Genomic DNA, 17040 nt, shown 5'->3' on the forward strand with positions numbered 1-17040 from the left:
ATTTCACCCACCTCGGAAGGATGGAAGGCTGAGTCAACCTTGAGCCGGTGAGATTTGAACCGCTGAACTGCAGAGTTACTTATTAGATAGTGCCCAATGTTCAAGTTTGTTAAGATCCTTCTGTAAGCCTGTCTTCTGGAGTGTTGGCTATTCCTGCAGCTTGGTGTCATCTGCAAATTTGATGAGTTCCCCAGTTATCCCCTCATCTAAATCATTGATGAAGATGTTGAAGTGAACTGGGCCCAAAACAGAGCCTTGGGGTACTCCACTGCATACTTCTATTATAATACAGTAATATTATTGCTTGGATCATCAATCACTGATAAATTGTTGAATGCTTTTGCCCTCTGGAAACTGGGAGAATTTATCCATGAAATCATTCTGCCCACAAATTTGGTGGAAATTTTCAAAAGATCATTTGTACCTAGAAACAAAAGTAGAAAATCTAGACTAGGGGTGTCAAACTCAAGGCCCAAGGGCTGGATCAGGCCTGCAGGGTGCTTAGATCTGGCCTGCGGGTCTCCCTGGAAGCAGCAAATGACCAGCCCACTGTGCCTCTGCCAGTGAAAACTGAGCTTGGGAGCCTGTTTTTACTGGCAGAGCATCATGCCACCACAGGCACCCTCCGACATGAGTGACATCGAGCTGATCATGCCCACCTTGTCCACACAGCCCTACCCCCCCCCCAAAGGTCAAATACAACCCTAATGCGGCCATCAATGAAATTGAGTTTGACACTCTTGATCTAGACAAAAAGGTTTTGGGAAGTCTTTCTTATATCTGGTCTATTACTGAAAAGCTCTCTCTGAAGTTGTTTCTTACCTCAGTTCTTTCAGCAAGCAGAGCTAGAATAGAAACCCTGGCAAAACCCTTACCATTCAGGAAGTTATGATAGGACAGAAGACATGTTTCATGAAACCTGGTTTCAAGCTGATCAGATTTCTGAACTGTTGCATCTGAAAAAGTGCAGGAGTGGCATTACAATTAAGAATTAGAGTTGTAGAATTCCAGATGACTACTCGAGATAGGTAACTCCTTCCTCATCCATGTCTTTCACATGATATAATGATCAACCGGATTATTGCAGATCAAATCTGATAATCTGCTAAAATAGATAAAATACCTACTGTACTTCTGCTTAATCTGGTGGTCCTGTTCTGGAGCAAGTGTAGTTTCCAGACCATGTTTAAAAAGGACCCCATATAAAAGATACTGAGATGGTTCCTTTGTATTAACATACAGTTCCATGCTAGAGTGTCTCTATATTCCCCCCGCCCCGCCCTTCGGAAAGTGTTTTTCCCCCATCTGTTCCTTCCCGTTTATGCACAATCCACACAATCTTATTGTTACTCTCTATTGTTTCATTTTTCTAAATATCTTTTGTTTGTTGTTTCAGTCTTTATTTGTAGCAATCTTTTTGTGATAAGAGACAGCTGCAGCTGCAACTGCAACCTGTGCTGAGATTTTCAAGGCTCATGTCATTGTGATTTCAAATCAAGCACTTCTTATTTTCAAGTTCACAGCCCATGCATTATTTGCTGTTGATCCTAGTAAGGTGAATTAGTGGTGATTTGCCCCTGAAAAGTCTTTTTATTGTCACAATGTCAGTGGCAGTTGTGGTGGTGGCAGCTGCTTTAATTACTGACTTATTTCCCTTTATTCCTTTTTAATGGCAAAATAGTGTCATAAAAACAGTAAATAACCATCTTAAAAGAAAACAGTGAGAGGAAATGATTAATTTTGTTTCCCTGCTAGGAGGAAAATCTGGATGAGACAATTTGCAGGTGGCAAATGAGAGGCTATTTCTCATTCATTCTCTAATTCTCACCTGATCAAGGGGAAAAATAAAAAAGGGAATGAAGCACAAACAAGAAGCTTTCATTTAGCATTTGAAAGGGTGTTTACTGAATAGAAGGGCATTTACTGAGAAGACATTAAGAATCTTAGATGGTTAGAGGAAGCATGGCTGGATAAAATTGAAGAGATTAAGAGCTGTGTAAGCCATCCATTTAGATTCTACTTGGACCTAAGTGGGAAAAATTGCACAGATTGCTAGTAAAACTGAAGGTAGAAAGCCGCAGTGCAAAATGCTTGAACTATATCTGAAGTTGTGATGTTACACAGTTAACTGAATAAGTATTTGCTACAATTCTTCCATTTTTTTTCTCCCAGCACAATGGCAGTGTTTCTAAGAGTGTTTATCATACATTGCAATTTCAAATCTGAATTTCCCCCCAACTCTGACTGTGTAAACTTTGAATGGAAACCTCTTGAAATAAATGTGAAACACCCACTTACAAGTCTAAGGAGCTTGGTTCTTAAAGCAGTAAAATCTATACATAAAAACTTACCAGTAAGCTTTTTTTTAAAATACATTTTCAAGGCTGTTTCAAACTATTTCTGACTGAGACAAAAAACAAAATGTTGCTTTCTCTCTCATTTCACAAAAGTAACTGCTGTGGTAGATGAATCTTAGTTCAATCCCGAGAATAGGAAGATATCCTTTACTATATCATATTTGAAGGTAACAGCAGATGTAATTAAGTTTGCAGGAGTTGAGTTTGGGATAATTTGCCCGTCACATCTTGTTCAGACATCAGCTATCTGCTTCTAATGTGATGTTTCTCAATGTTAGCTACTTTAAGATACGTGGACAATGCTGGCTGGGGAATTCTGGGAGTTGAAATGTTCATATCTTAAAAGTTGCCAGGGTTGAGAAACACTGCTCTAATGAATGAAGTGCTTTGCTAGCCAAAAAATTATAAAAATAAAAGCCAATCATTCAGAATATTATAATTCCTCATTTTATGTGTAGCCTGGAGGTCTGATATGTAATTTTACTGACTGCAAAAATCAAATGGTTTGATGGTTACCTCATATCTGGCCCACAATTGTATAGAGAAACTATGTATTTACAGTATGAACATTCTCTTTTACAATATTATCTTTTTAGAAGACATTAAGCCCAGACAGTTTTCTGCCTCCTGGATTTATTTATTTATTTGTCACAGACTGAATTGGAAAATACTTTCCATTTCCTTCAGTTTCCAGCCTAGCAGCAAATATTCAGTCACTTTAAATCTGCATTTTAAATAAAATATCTACATTGGAAATAGTAAACATATACATTAGACGGTGAAATCCTTGGTACTCTCTGAGCTTGTTTGCTTGCAGATAATTCATTGCCCAACTAGGTTACATCATCAGTGTTGGTGAGAGTGGGATTTATTCTCTGTTTATGTACATATATGCTAGGCAGGGAAACTAAAAGTGACATGAGGAATTGTACAAAGTAGTTTCTTAATAGACAGAATCTTGCCAGACTAAATCACATTCTGCATGAATATCTGATAAGTGATGTGAAGAATTAGGGAGGATCCTTTCTATGTCTCTTCCTGCATAGCAATGATTCAAGGCTGATGTCGCTCTTTGCTCCTCCCTCCAAAACTAAGCACCAGATTCCATCACAGTACATACTTATAGAATAAATATAGAAATGTATACCTATACACACACACACACACACACACGTTTTCCCAATCAGTGTTAGTGGGGATGAGGTTTTCTCCTTGGTAATTCTTTAATCAGGGTATTGTTTTTTGCTTGATTGTTTGTCTGAAATTAATCCATGATTATCTAGGTGTTGATTGCTGAAGACATTCCCTCTACAATTCCAACCAGCTCCTCAGAGATTAAAATCAAGGAAAAGCTTCCTTAGATCACAGGAAGAATTTGATAAATTTAAAAGTAGAGTGGACTTATGGAAAGCTACAAAAAATGGCTGAATCCTGCAGAGGAGCTGGCACCTGGCCAAGAAGAAAACTGGGAAGTTTGGCAATCGCTAAATAGACTGTGCATAGGTACAGCAAGATCAAGAGATATCTTGAATAAAGGGGTTACTTGGTGACTTCTGCCAACTGCGCCTGTGCAAGCCTGCAGAATATCACACACAATGTACTCTTGAGGACCTGAGGACCACACAGCAGAATGCAATCAAAGTTGTATGCTTCTGGATAAGCACTACTTAAATTAGGCTTATATACACTTTAAATGTTATGTTTGTATGTTTGTACTTATACTTATCACATACAATTTAATAACGTGCTTCTGACACAAATAAATAATACATAAATTATTTGCTGAAGATGATGTCTATTGTGTTTTTGTATGCAACAGGAATAAGGAACTTTAGGCCCTCCAGGACCAATTCACTAACATCTGGAAAGCCAGTTTTGCCCTTTCAGACATATTGTTTTATAGGAATCAGACAGTAGTCAATTATTTCTGATTTCCGTTTTCTCTATAACTTATCTGTCTTCCTTCTTTTAAATGTAATGTTTACTGACAAAACTATATTGATATTATATATGATGTTTTTATATTTTATGATTTCTTGATTTTTTAAAAATAATAAGTGTAATGTTTGGAGTCAGGCAACCTCTAAATTGTATATAACAAAGAAATACCGTAAAGTATTTGTTCCTTTCTTCAAAGGGCTGCTCTGTTTAGTAATTTTACATGTTTAATTGAGGTGAGGATGTGGAAAGATAGTATCATGAATTCACTCCAATCCAGCCAAAGTCTCAGACAAGTAACCAGAGAGAACTACAGTATTTCCATGTGGTCAACTAAATTGTCCATATTGCTGGGGAAGGAAGGTGCTAACTTCTCTGCCTGCCAAGAGGAGAGAAAATGACCTAGATTGGACCTACAAAAATGGAGCCTCTCTAGGCATCTCATTTCCATGGCTATTTTTGTTGTGAGTGTCTGTGGCTAGAAGACGGGGGTGGGGGAGAAGCAGAAACTGGTAGAAATGGCAAACAGCTGTAATGTTGTTGATCCCCATACCTGTTTTTTTCCCTAGTAGAAGAATGTGAGAAAGGAACCAGTCTCTGGTTCTCTATGGCAGTTGAGAGGAAGTTAAAGAAGATATTGTCTCAAAGCATTTACCAATAGGCTAATTTGATTCACTCTTTTCTTATCCTTTACTCCGAAAGATATTTAGAATAGAATACAATTGGAAGGGACCTTGGAGATCTTCTAGTCCAAGCCCTTGCTTAGGCAGTAAACCCTATACCATTTCAGACAAACGTGGCCCGTCAAAACCGTGCTTGACTAAACCGCGCCCGATTAAACCGCGTCGCTGACGTCATCAACAGGGCGACAACAGCCAGCGCGGAGAAAGAAGGGTGTTTTAAATAGCGCTTTGAAAGCAAGCCGATTCAACTTAAGGTAAGGGTTAGCTTTAGGGTTTGCTTTAGGTTTAGGGTTAGTTTAAGGGTTAGGATTAGGTTTAGGGTTAGGTTAAGGGTTAGGTTTAGGGTTAGGTTAAGGGTTAGGTTTAGGGTTAGGTTTAGGATTAGGTTTAGGGGGGTTAGGTTTAGGGGTTAATTTTAGGTTTAGGGTTTACAGCGTGCTTCTGTCTCCGCGCTGTTGTCACCCTGTTGATGACGTCAGCGACGCGGTTTAGTCGGGCGCGGTTTTGTCAGTGAACCTCAGACAAATGGTTATCTCTTTAGATCTTAAATAGGGCTGAACACAATCAAGACATCTCTGATAGTGCCAATGCATGGAAGTGAGATTAAAAAAATGTTGGAAAAAAGGGAATGTCTTCATGAGTTGTGTTATGTCAACACAACTTTTATAAAGGCATAAAAACAATTCCCATTACATTTTTCTATCCATTTTTCTTCAGTTTCTAGTTTCAGTTTTTGTTGGCATTCATGACTCCCACTCTGTCAAATATTAGTCATTTTTACTGAAAGAAGAATGTGCTTCATTGGCATAACTATGTTTTTCATCTTTATTATAACTGTGCTGCAGTGGTGGGCAGGCGGTATGACCCAGTACGGGCGTACCAGAGCCTGCCCGGAGCACAGGGTACCATTCTGGTACGGTGCTCCAGAGAGCCCACCTGCCCACCTGAGCTCCTTACCTGTCCTTTAAGCCTTTGGCACTTCCACGCACGTACATGGCACATACGGCCTGCGCAACACTCGTCGAGCAGCTGGAGCATCAAGGAGCCATTGCAGGCAGGTACGACGCATGTGAGCGCTGCACGCACCTATGTGGGCAACACCGGGCCCGTTCCAACTGTACCAGTTGGAACAGGATCCGGAACCCACCACTGCTGTGCTACTTTTAAACTCTTTAAATGAAGTATGGGCTTTATTTCAGCAGTTCATGTAGGTTGGTGAGATTAGAGAAAGGGGCTCTTAAATTTAACCACAACCTAAGTAATAGAAGTAGTTAAGCTAAGTAGTAGAAAAATTCATCTCACTGTTAACCCTGTCAAATTTTTGTGATTGCCTAGTTACAAAGTGCCAGTGTTTGCAACTGGTTGTGAATTGCATGAAGAGCATTTGCTTTTTAGTTTTCCATTTTTGCAGCAAGAGAGCAGGGAATTCCTCACAAGCAATCAAGCAGTTTCCTGATGAAAAAGAAATGATAGTCATGCTTTTTTGAAAGATTTGTCTACCATTCCTGATCTTTTCCATTACATTTATTTCAAATCTCCATGCTATTCATTGTGAGGATTTGTCTTCATTTTGTTACCTTGATGAAGATGTATTCATAAAACTGCATTTTCTGAAGTAGAAACTGGATTCACGTTCTATGGTAAATATAAGTATCTCTTACAAAGCATGTCCTGCACATCATCTATTGCAAGGGTGTCAAGGCTAGCATGGGTGCTTAGATCTGGCCCTCAGGGCCGCCCTGGAAACAGCGAAGAACCGACCCACGGTGCCTCTGCCAGCAAAAACAGAATTCAGGAGGGCTGCGAGCTCTGTTTTTGGCTGAAAAAGCCTTCTGCAGTCCTCTGCCAGTAAAAAAGGGCATTCGTGAGGGACGCTTTCATTGGCAGAGTGCTGCAGGAGGCCTTACAGCCAAAAATGGAGCCCAGGGGGGCCACACACACTCTCATGAGCTCCATTTTTGCTAGCAAAATACATTAGCAAAATCGGCATTTGATCACACAAGTGACATGAGCTGGCCACGCCCACCCTGGTCATGTCCACTCCACCTCCCCACCCCAGGTCAAGCATAACCCTTATGAAATCAAAATGTGCTATTGTATAATTAATGTGAGTATACTAATTGGCATCATTTTCTTGATTTTAGCATGCATGATGTTACTTGCATTGCCCCTCACCCATATGGTAAGTCATAATATGATTTTGTTGGTTTTGACTTAGTATATTGTATGATCCGAGCCTTTGTGATTAGAAAACCATGGCTTATAACTTCAGCTGTGCTCATGTGATATTTTTAAGTCAAGATTTATTTGATCATTGGTTTATAAAAAAAACCCAATCGTTAGCTGCGTTCGTACAACATCCCAAATCAAACCAAGCACTATCTCCTTATGGCTTGCTTTTATGTGTAAACCCAATCAATTATGGCTTACTCACTAAACTGATTAAACAAACCTGTCAGTATAAAACAGTATTATATGTCTCATTTATGTGAAGGCGAGATTCGAGAGACATCTTTGGATTCTCCTGGTTTATTGCTTTCTGTTCAGTTTTTATTGGCTTTTATAATTTTAACTGTGCTTTGATGTTTTAGGTTGTAAATTGATGGAAGTCATTTTTGTTAAATCTATTAGTATAGAAACAAAATAGTCTGAAGATCATTTTATCCAGTTTATTTCAGATTCTGTATCTTGACAAAAAGAAACATTCTTTTAACAAGATAATAATAACACATAATTAACCTTAAGGCCTGATATGTATATTCATGCCATACCATAATGCAATTGAATTGCCTGTCTTTCAGAGTGAAGCTTGCCATTACATAACAGCTATTAAAACGTGATTTATGATTTAGTGTTTTGTCTGAAGGCATTGATTTATTTAAAATATTTATTCATATTAACTGTATATCCTCCCTTTTTATTTATATAATCTGTTAAGGTGCTTACAGCCAAGGAGAAAATAAAAAAATCCTCAAAATGGCAGCCACAACCATGTGAATGAAACCCTGCATGTTTTATATCAGTGTTTCTCAACCTTGGCAACTTGAAGATGTCCGGACTTCAACTCCCAGAATTCCCCAGCCAGCATGACAATTGTGGCGTGGTTGTGGCTGCCATCTTGAGATTTTTTTTAACCCCCTTTTGAAAAACAGCCTTAGTGGTTTACATAAATTAATTGTAATGTACTCAATAAACCAGGGTTAAAGAGGTAGTATAAGGTGTGAGCTCAGTCCACCTGCAGCATTCAGCATATAAAAGCTCTTTTCTTGGCTAAAAAGACAAAGACCTCTGACAAGCATTAGCATTCTGCAGTAAAGTCAGGCTGCTGACTGGCCAACATCACTGACACTGCCAGCCTTGCTCTTCTTCTTTTCCCTTGCAAATTCTTCACATTTTATCACATTTTTCTATAACTGAGAGATAAAATAAACGATGAATGTATAATTCTAAAAATGTATGCATGTCCCCATGCTGCTTTAAAACATTGATAAAGAGGTAGACAATACATGCCTAAGATTCAGTATTGTCAGCATTTTGGGACTTTCATTTATATCCAAGTACATGTGTGAGATAAATGGTGAAGCTGGATTTGCAATCCTGTAACAAAATTTTCAGTGTTGTTAAAAGCTACTTTTTTATTTATCTTGCTCAAATGACATCCATTTTGACCAGCATATTTGTTTCAGTTCGTAGCCTCAGAGTTGTGTTTTGGGTCTGTACTCAACTCTCTGGCAGAGAAGGCCTGAAGCAAATAATCTAGCCTTGCTAGAGAACTAACTTTATGAAGAAACAATAAAAACAAGAAGATCAATCCACTCTGACTCCATGTGATCAGAACTTAATTCATCAGAGTGCCGTATGACCAGAGTTTGAGACGCCGTGGAGTGCATACATGCTTTTCAAGATTTGAATTTAAAAAGATAGAACATATTTCAGCGTGACCTTTTGGCTAGGCCTACAACCGTATCTTGGCAAGAATGATTGTGTGTTTTATTACATGTTACACAACTAACTGATTTTAAAACAAAGAATTATGATGTTATCCTTCTTACAGAAGTATTATTCTAGGTTTTGTGCATGCATGGTTGCTCCAACAAAATAGTCATCCCATATGGTAGCCAAAAGCTTACAAATATATAGGTTGAATTTGGTGGCTTTAAAGGCAGAAGGCTAAATCTTGCTATGATGTTCAAAATTACAAAGGTGAGAATGGTGGCTGAGTGTGCAGTGAGATTCAGAAAAATATTCCAGTTGTTGTAATCAAAACTTCATTCTAATATCCCTCTCGTGATTAATTGCTCATTTATGACTTCTTTTTGTTTCCATTATAGTTTTATATAAAAAAGTATTTTTTTCCTAGGTGTTCTGTTTATGATGTTTCTTGTTAGTATTCAGCTAAGTTCCTCAACAGTAATTTGTGAATCCCATGTTTGTGAACATAATAAACCTATATATAACATACAAAACATAAATTTCTTCCTTAGGCCTATTTCTTTCCTTCCAAAAAGAACTGGGAAGGAATGGGATACATCTCTAGAATTAGTAGACCATGAATGACCAAGTTTCTTCCTAGTCAAAATGGCAGGATTTGCATGAGGTTTTAAAGCACCTTCTAACACAGGGTCCCCAATCCCAGGCCACAACACACTACCAGGCCTTGAGCTGTTCAGAAACAGGCCATGGAAGTGGTGGGCAAGTGCAAGGTGGATGCACATGCCCACTGCTCATACAAATGGAGCTGCACATGTGTGCATACTTGCCTGCCACTCACCCATCCCATCCAGCCGGTCCATCATACCTTGTGTGAATCCAGTTAAAGGAGTTTGGGGGGTGAATTTGAAGCAATATATGTTTTAGGCATTTTTACATATGATACTAAGTACAGGTAGTCTTCTATTTACAACTATTTGTTCAATGACTGAAGTTACAATGGGCCTGAAAAAAGTGACTTCTGACTGTTTTTCACACAACCATTGCAGCGTCCCTATGGTCACGTGATCAAAATTTGGCAAATGACTCATATTTATGATGGTTGCAGTGTCCCGGGTCACATGATCACCTTTTGCAACCTTCTGATAAGCAAAGTCAATGGGGAAGCCAGATTAACTTAACAACTGTATTACTAACTTAACTGCAGTGCTTCACTTAACAACTGTGGCAAGAAAGCTCATAAAATGGGGAAAATTGACTTAACAATTGTCTTGCTTAGCAATAGAAATTTTGGGCTTAATTATGATCATGAGTCAAGGCTATCTATATGCCTTTTTGCGAAGGTTTTAATATGAGGTATCATGCACTAAAATGAAGAGATTTTTAATTTTTTTGCAATAATTTAAATATGAATTTGTGTACACACATTCACATAATTTGGCAATGTGTTAAATATATTTCTTAATAACAAACATTTAAACATAGAGTTTATTATAGATAGCTTTTCATACCTTTCAACATATACACACATTCTGTCATTTCTGTTTATGCTTTTTAAATCAGATACAGTAGTGACAGACTGCACTGATGTAATCTTTGATGAGAAGATTAATAATAACTCTAATTCTACTGTGGCTAGAAATAAATCATGCTATTAAAACTCCACCCATTATTTCTAGGAAACCGTGTTTTGATCCTTTTTTCTTTGATGGTATGGAGTAATTCAGATTTCAGATCTAATAAATAACTTATTAAATGGAGAATTTAGATGGAATGTAGGATTTATACTTTGGATCAAATAGCAGGTGAAGATGTTTTTTAAAAATCCTTTTCCATTATAAAGGAAAAATATTATTTGTCTGGAATGGCACAGTATAGTAATTGTACATCTATTACACTTTGTCCTTGACTTACAACAGTTCATTTAGTGACCATTTGAAGTTACAATGGCACTTGAAAAGTGACTTATGGCCATGACCATTGCAGCATCCCCAAGGTCACATGATTTACATTCAGACACTTGACAACTGGTTCATATTTATGACAGTTGCAGTGTTCAGGGGTCATGAGATCCCCTTTTATGACCTTCTGACAAGCAAAATCAATGGGGAAGCCAGATTCACTTAACAACCATGTTACTAATTTAACAACTGCAGTGATTCACTTACCAGTTGAGTACTACCTGGTATTGCTACCCCAGTTTGGACATATGTCATTTTCAACCTCAGAAACATCTAATCTACTACAATGGGTAAATCCTACATTTCATACAAATTACTCTTTATAAAATTCTCTTGGCAGTCAAATTAATTTCATATAAAAAGTTTAACGGCAAAAATGGAATAAAGAATTAAAGGTTTTGTCTAGACAATGAGAACAGTTAATTTTAATAGCAAGAATTGAAGTAGATCTTAGAATGTGTCTTACTTAACAAAAATAGTGTTTTGGCTTTATTGGGCACTGCTTATGTAGAAAAGAAACATGAAAATTGTTCTTTGAAGATGCAGTGAAATTGATGTTTCTTTTAAACATCTTGGTAGTGTCCTATTAGAGTTCAATTTTGGGAGGAAATTATAACATATATAACCTTTGACATAAGGTTTAGCATTTTCATGTTTAGATCTTACTGCATGAAAACTGACATCTGAACAAAAAATAGTGGATTCTCCATGCTGAATTCATTTTGCTGTTGTTAGCTGCAAAGTTGTGTCTGACCCATTGCGACCTCGTGGACAACGTTCCTCCAGGCCTTCCTGTCCTCTACCATCCTCTGGAGTCTATTTAACCTCATTCTCTGTCATCCCCTTCTTCTGCCATCAATTGTTCCCAGCATTGGGCTCTTCTCCAGTGAGTCCTTCCTTTTCACTAGGTGGCCAAAGTATTTGAGTTTCAACTTCAGGATCTGGCCTTCAAAAGACTGTCAGAGTTGATCTCCTCTAGAACTGATCCTCCCAGTCCAAGGGAGTCTTAGGAGTTCATAGTTACAACAATTGTTCTTCAGCTCAGGAAAGACATGGCCCCCAGGTACACAATGGACTGTAGAGTCAATGTCATTCATACATGTTTGAGTTGTTGTTTGGTGGAAAATAGGGAATATTGTGTTCATTTGAGACCTTGAGTTAATTATAAAATAATAAAAGACAGGATAAAAAATATCTAAGAAATAATTAAAGAGTGTAATAAAATATGGCTATCATTTATGAAAATAATTGGATAGAACTTTTTATGCAGAAATCCACGAATACCTTTTCTGTTTTGTATTTCTCTGTTTTTGTTTTCTTGCTTTTTCTTTCTAACTTTGTGTGGGACTGTTGTTTTTCTTCCTTTTTTTTTGGCGTATCCAATCAATACCAGCAAAATAAATAAATAAATAATGCAACCCACCGCTCGAAACGTGGAGAGAGTTCAAGGCTGCCCCTCAGACGTTTTTCCCTCTTATTTCTCTTCCACGGTTTCCTTTCTATCGCTATTGCTCCCGACGCACCTTTGAAGATGGTGATCTTGGCGGATCGGAGCGGCGGCGCGGTGAGGGGAAAAGAAAAGAAAAAAAAAACCCACCCAAGATTACAGCTATCGCCTGCCTGCCTTTCCCAGAGTCTGAGACATAAAAGCGAAGGGAAGAAAAGCCACTCCGGCGGCGGCGGCGGCGGCAGCAACAGCAGCAGCAGCAGTTTCCCCTTTCCCCAGCCCTGACTCTACGGGCGCATGCTCACTTGCGCCCGCAGCCCTGGACCATATTTGTCAGGACTACTCGAGAGACGGAGAAAAAAAATAAAGAGAGAGAGAGAGGATTTGGGGGGGTAAGGAAGCGGCTGGTTCGGATACGATCGCTAACCCATTAACTGCAATTGCACAATGCTCGGGATGGCTTTGAAAAATTGCTTCCGTTCCTTCGCTGGGGATGAAAGTTGAGAGAGGGGGGGGGGGGAGAAGGAGATAAAGGAAGGCAAGCGCACCTCCTCTACCTCCCTCATAAAACGGGCAAAAGCGGGGAGGGGGAAGGTTTATTATTCTTATTTAAGAAATTGGGAGGGAAGGCTTCCCCTTCAACGCACCAAGCGAAGGAAATGGAAGTAATCTGGCGAAAGTGGCCAGATGACTCTGAAGTGGCCGAGGAGTGGGTGGGTGGGTCGCGGGGAAGGAGGGGGGGAAATCTTTCCTAAAATCTTAAGTGCGTGAGAGTGAAAGAGGAACAAAAGAGCGAGCGAAGGAAGAGGGTGCCTTCTCCTTATGCGCCCCCCCCTTTCCCCGCCCGGGCTCTGCTTTTTTCCCCACCCGAATTCTTGACGGGCACCGGGAGCGGAAAGGGGGCAGAAGTGGCCGAGAAATAAGGAATCGGGCAATCCAGTCGCTCACATATTGATGTGGAGGGGTGGAGGGGGTGAGCGATTTGCGGCGTCCTGCCCTACCGCTGGTGAGCCAGGGAATTCTTGACACTTCCCTAGGAATGCCGGGGAGGGGGAGGAAAAAGGGGTGCCGCCACAAAGATTTGGGGGTGTCGGGCGAGAGGGGGGGCGGCGAACGGGAATCGTGCATCCCAGCGCTCACTCTCTTATGTTTTCAGGGGGATCCCTCGGGAGGGAGGATAACGCCTTGGGAAGGAAGCACCCAGGTTCGCTTGCAGCGGGATATACCGGTTGAATGTGTAGCATGTGTTGTGTCTCCTTTTGCAGAAGGGAGGGAAGGGGAGAGGGGAAAAAAAAGGCCTGTTCCGATCAGCGCGTAGCAGCCACCGCCGCCGCCAGCTTCGGAAGGGAGGATTATTTTGTTCGCGAATTGGGGTAATTTCGCTTCCTTGTCTCCCTTGTGCCGCTTATGGACTTTGTGGCGTTTGAGTGCGCGCGTGGCGGTGCACCCGTGCGCGCGTGTCTCGGGCTATAGAAATATAATACCGAGCTCCCCAATTCCGCCATTTTGGGCAAACTTTGCACACGCACGCACACACCACACGCGCAGAGAGACGCGCCTAGCAGTTTGTAGTGAGAGGGAGCGCGCGCGCGGGGACGCGCGGGGAGCGGGGGGGGGGGGAGAGAAGAGAGAGAGAGAAAAAGCCTCTCGATTCCTGTGCATGTCTTTCACTTAAGTGTAAACATGTGTATGTGTATGTGGTGGGGAGCGGGGCTCTTCCCGAGGGAGAAGAGTGCAATTCGAAGGTTGTCAGCAAATACACATACACACAAAACCCGGCCGGTGAAAGATACGGCGGATGGTCGCTGCGTAATTTTCGAGGCAGCGGGAAGATGCCTCGTGTGAATTCCGCTTGCCACTCGCACCTGGGTGCCCCTCGCGCTCTCCAACTTTGCTTGCCCGCCTCTGCTTTAAAAAAGCGTCTGCGCTTCCTGGGAAGCCTATGAATGAAACGGGAGCTGGAGACTCGCGTTGCACACTTGTTCGCCGCTCGTTCGCGGGGAAGGGGGGGGGGCATCCTTCCGAAGCTCGCGTCGAGGGTGTGAGAGAACCCGGGCCCGATCTGGGGCGCGTAAGGGTAGAAAATAAAGAGAAATTGCGTGCGTCTTTATGCGTGGGCGCTCCTGCGGCCCCTTGTTTTCTTCCCAGTCGCTTATATGGCAAGAGGAGGGAGGGTGACAGGGGAAAAGTTTGAAAGGAGCCAGCGGTCCCCAGAGGGAAGACCCCCTCTGTCCGCCCTCTTTTCCCGGCCTCAGGTTTGGGGCCGGGCTAAGAGACCGTCTCCCCTCTCCAGGAGGGGGGGGGAATCTGGAGTCCGCCCAGGAGAAGCCTGGATCAAGTGGGGCGGGGGAGGAGAAGAAAACAGCCTTGACCCCCCTTTTTTCTCCTTGGAGTCGAAGAGGGACCTGGGTCCCCCCCAAACTCCCGTGGATGGGGGGGAACGTGGAAGGGTGTTTCCAAAATGAGGGGACAAAAGGCTTCTTGAGCTGGCTCTCGGCAGCCTCCCCTTCCCGGTTTCCGTCGCAGCCGCCGTAAGAAAAACGGGACTCGATTAACAAACAAGAGCCTTTCATTATGCAACTTCCTCAGTCGAGCGGCCGGTTTCTCTCCTCTCGCTCCTGCCCCGCGTACACCTTTTTTTTGCCCGCCGCACAACAATCGCGCCTCCCTTTCGGGCTTTTCCCTGAGGATGGAAGGGAGGCCGGTCGTAAAAAGTTATTTCGGGCGTCCCAGGGCGAGTTGATCCAAGCTACTTTTCATTTCTAAAGAGAGGAAAGAGGCAGACTCGGTGGGGAGGGAAGGAAGACAAATCCCGCTGCAGCCTGAAGGTAGGCTTGCGTTGGGGGGGGGGGGCATAGGGAAAGATGCAGGCAAAAGACCACATTTTTCGGCTTTCCCCCTCCCCCCGCCGCTCTTAATTTTAGAAAAAGTCACTGGGGGTGGGGGGAGGATCTGACGGGCTGATCACTGTATTTCTTCAGGAAAGTTTCAAGTGCAGCAAAAATGTAGTTCAAAACTGGCCAAGGAGGGACCCCTACTGGTCAGACGTAGGCATTCACCTTGGGGAGCAAAGTTCAAATTTAATCCTCAAGTTTTTAACAGAGACTGTTTTTCGCTGGGTATGAAAAGGAAGAGAACTAGGCAAACAGTTTGAAAAGCATGTCTTTATCTTCTCTTCCTAACTGTTGTTTCCACTGTTTGTGTTTTGTATTTCAAGTAAGGAAGAGTGATTCTTATTGAATAACTTGCACTGCTAAAAGCTTAACAGGTAAATATATCTGGCAGTTAGATACAATTGTAGCTACTAGTTTCTATTCCTTATTTAGGTTTCTTGTTAGTTCTGGTCAATTTCACCTTGTTTCTAAAGCTAATGGCGATAGAAGGGGACCTTAAAACAGCTTTGTTTTGTTCATTAATATATAAATTTAGGCAATATTATGAGATGCTCTTTGCAAGTTATCTTTGAATTGAAACTTAGATTTCCTTATAAAACTTGGAAGTAAGGTAAAGTTATGCCTTTTGTATATTTTGAAAATGGCATTCAGAAATGCTGAAACTAGAAGCTGGTTTGCAAAAAGCTGAAGCAATGAAATTCTGTAAGATAAAAAATTAGAAAATTGATGGAACATTTGTGACAAATTAATCGCGTGCATTGTAACTTGTTTCAAGGCCTGTTCTATGGATATAATGCCTGTGAAGAAGCTGTTCTCAGGCCATTTCCCTAGTAACTACTTATTACCTTCAAGCACCATTCAGCTATTTTTGACATAATATAAAGCCTGTTTATACTGAGGATTCTGACTTTACTCAACTGGTTGATTAAAGTTAGCTATTTAGATGGTGTTGAAAGAATCCTCCCCCAATAACAAATTTTTGTGAGTGTTGTAAAAAGCCAGAATCATAAAAACATTTAGTCTCTGATCTTCCTATAATATTATTCATCATCCTTTCAGTTGTTTATTTTATTAAACAGTTTGCTTCATTCTATTTGGGCATTTTCAGTAATTGTACATGTGAAAAATCTGATGGGATAGTGGAAAATGAGGCCCCTGAATGAATACTCCCAGGAGATGGCACTGCAGACCTGCTGCTCAGCCCCTTGGTCATTATGGAATTCTGGTCTTTATGCTTTTAGCATCTTCTTAAAGCTTATTGAGGAGGTGACCTGGTTCATGTCACCATATCTGATCATACATAGGTCTAGCCTTCTTCCAACTAATGCTGTGTTGACCACTGAAATCTTGAACATGCTAAATAGGCTATTGAGGTGAGACTATTCTTTCCATTGATAGACCAAATAGTGATTGAAGGAACTTTTTGTTCTAGTTGGAAGAGTTCTATTTCATGATTTGGGAAGGAAGGAATGGCTGTTGTGCCTACCAGTGCCATGGTTGGTGCAGAAGTTGAATAAGAAAATTAAGGCTGACAAGAGTTGATTTTAGCAATCTAGGGGTCCATGGCACAATATTGTAATCTTTTGTGAGGCTGTGATTGATTAGTTACATAAAGTGCAGTTATTATCAATATATAATTCCTATTGCAACCAATTATATGAACATGACTCTAGTTTAATATTTGGATCAAATTCTACTGTGTGTTCCACTATGCAGAAATCTAGTCCAATGGGGACATAAAAGAAGGCCTTTCCAATGGTTGCAATTAGTTTGTGGAATTATGTCTGTAAAGAGTACAGATTGCCTCATTTTTGTTTGGTTTTGTGTGTA

The 17040-nt window shown here is 40.9% G+C and overlaps 1 protein-coding gene across 1 annotated transcript in view; it reads left to right on the forward strand.

Moving 5' to 3' along the window:
* The first annotated feature begins 14919 nt into the window (after window positions 1–14919).
* Window positions 14920–17040, forward strand: part of L3MBTL3 (L3MBTL histone methyl-lysine binding protein 3) — a 103955-nt gene continuing 101834 nt past the window's right edge. The window contains exon 1 of the mRNA XM_032216310.1: window positions 14920–15144. The gene's annotated coding sequence lies outside the window, so the exon portion shown is untranslated. The remainder of the gene's footprint in view (window positions 15145–17040) is intronic.

Source organism: Thamnophis elegans, chromosome 4, assembly GCF_009769535.1.
Source record: "Thamnophis elegans isolate rThaEle1 chromosome 4, rThaEle1.pri, whole genome shotgun sequence".
In the NCBI taxonomy this organism is placed as follows: domain Eukaryota; kingdom Metazoa; phylum Chordata; class Lepidosauria; order Squamata; family Colubridae; genus Thamnophis; species Thamnophis elegans.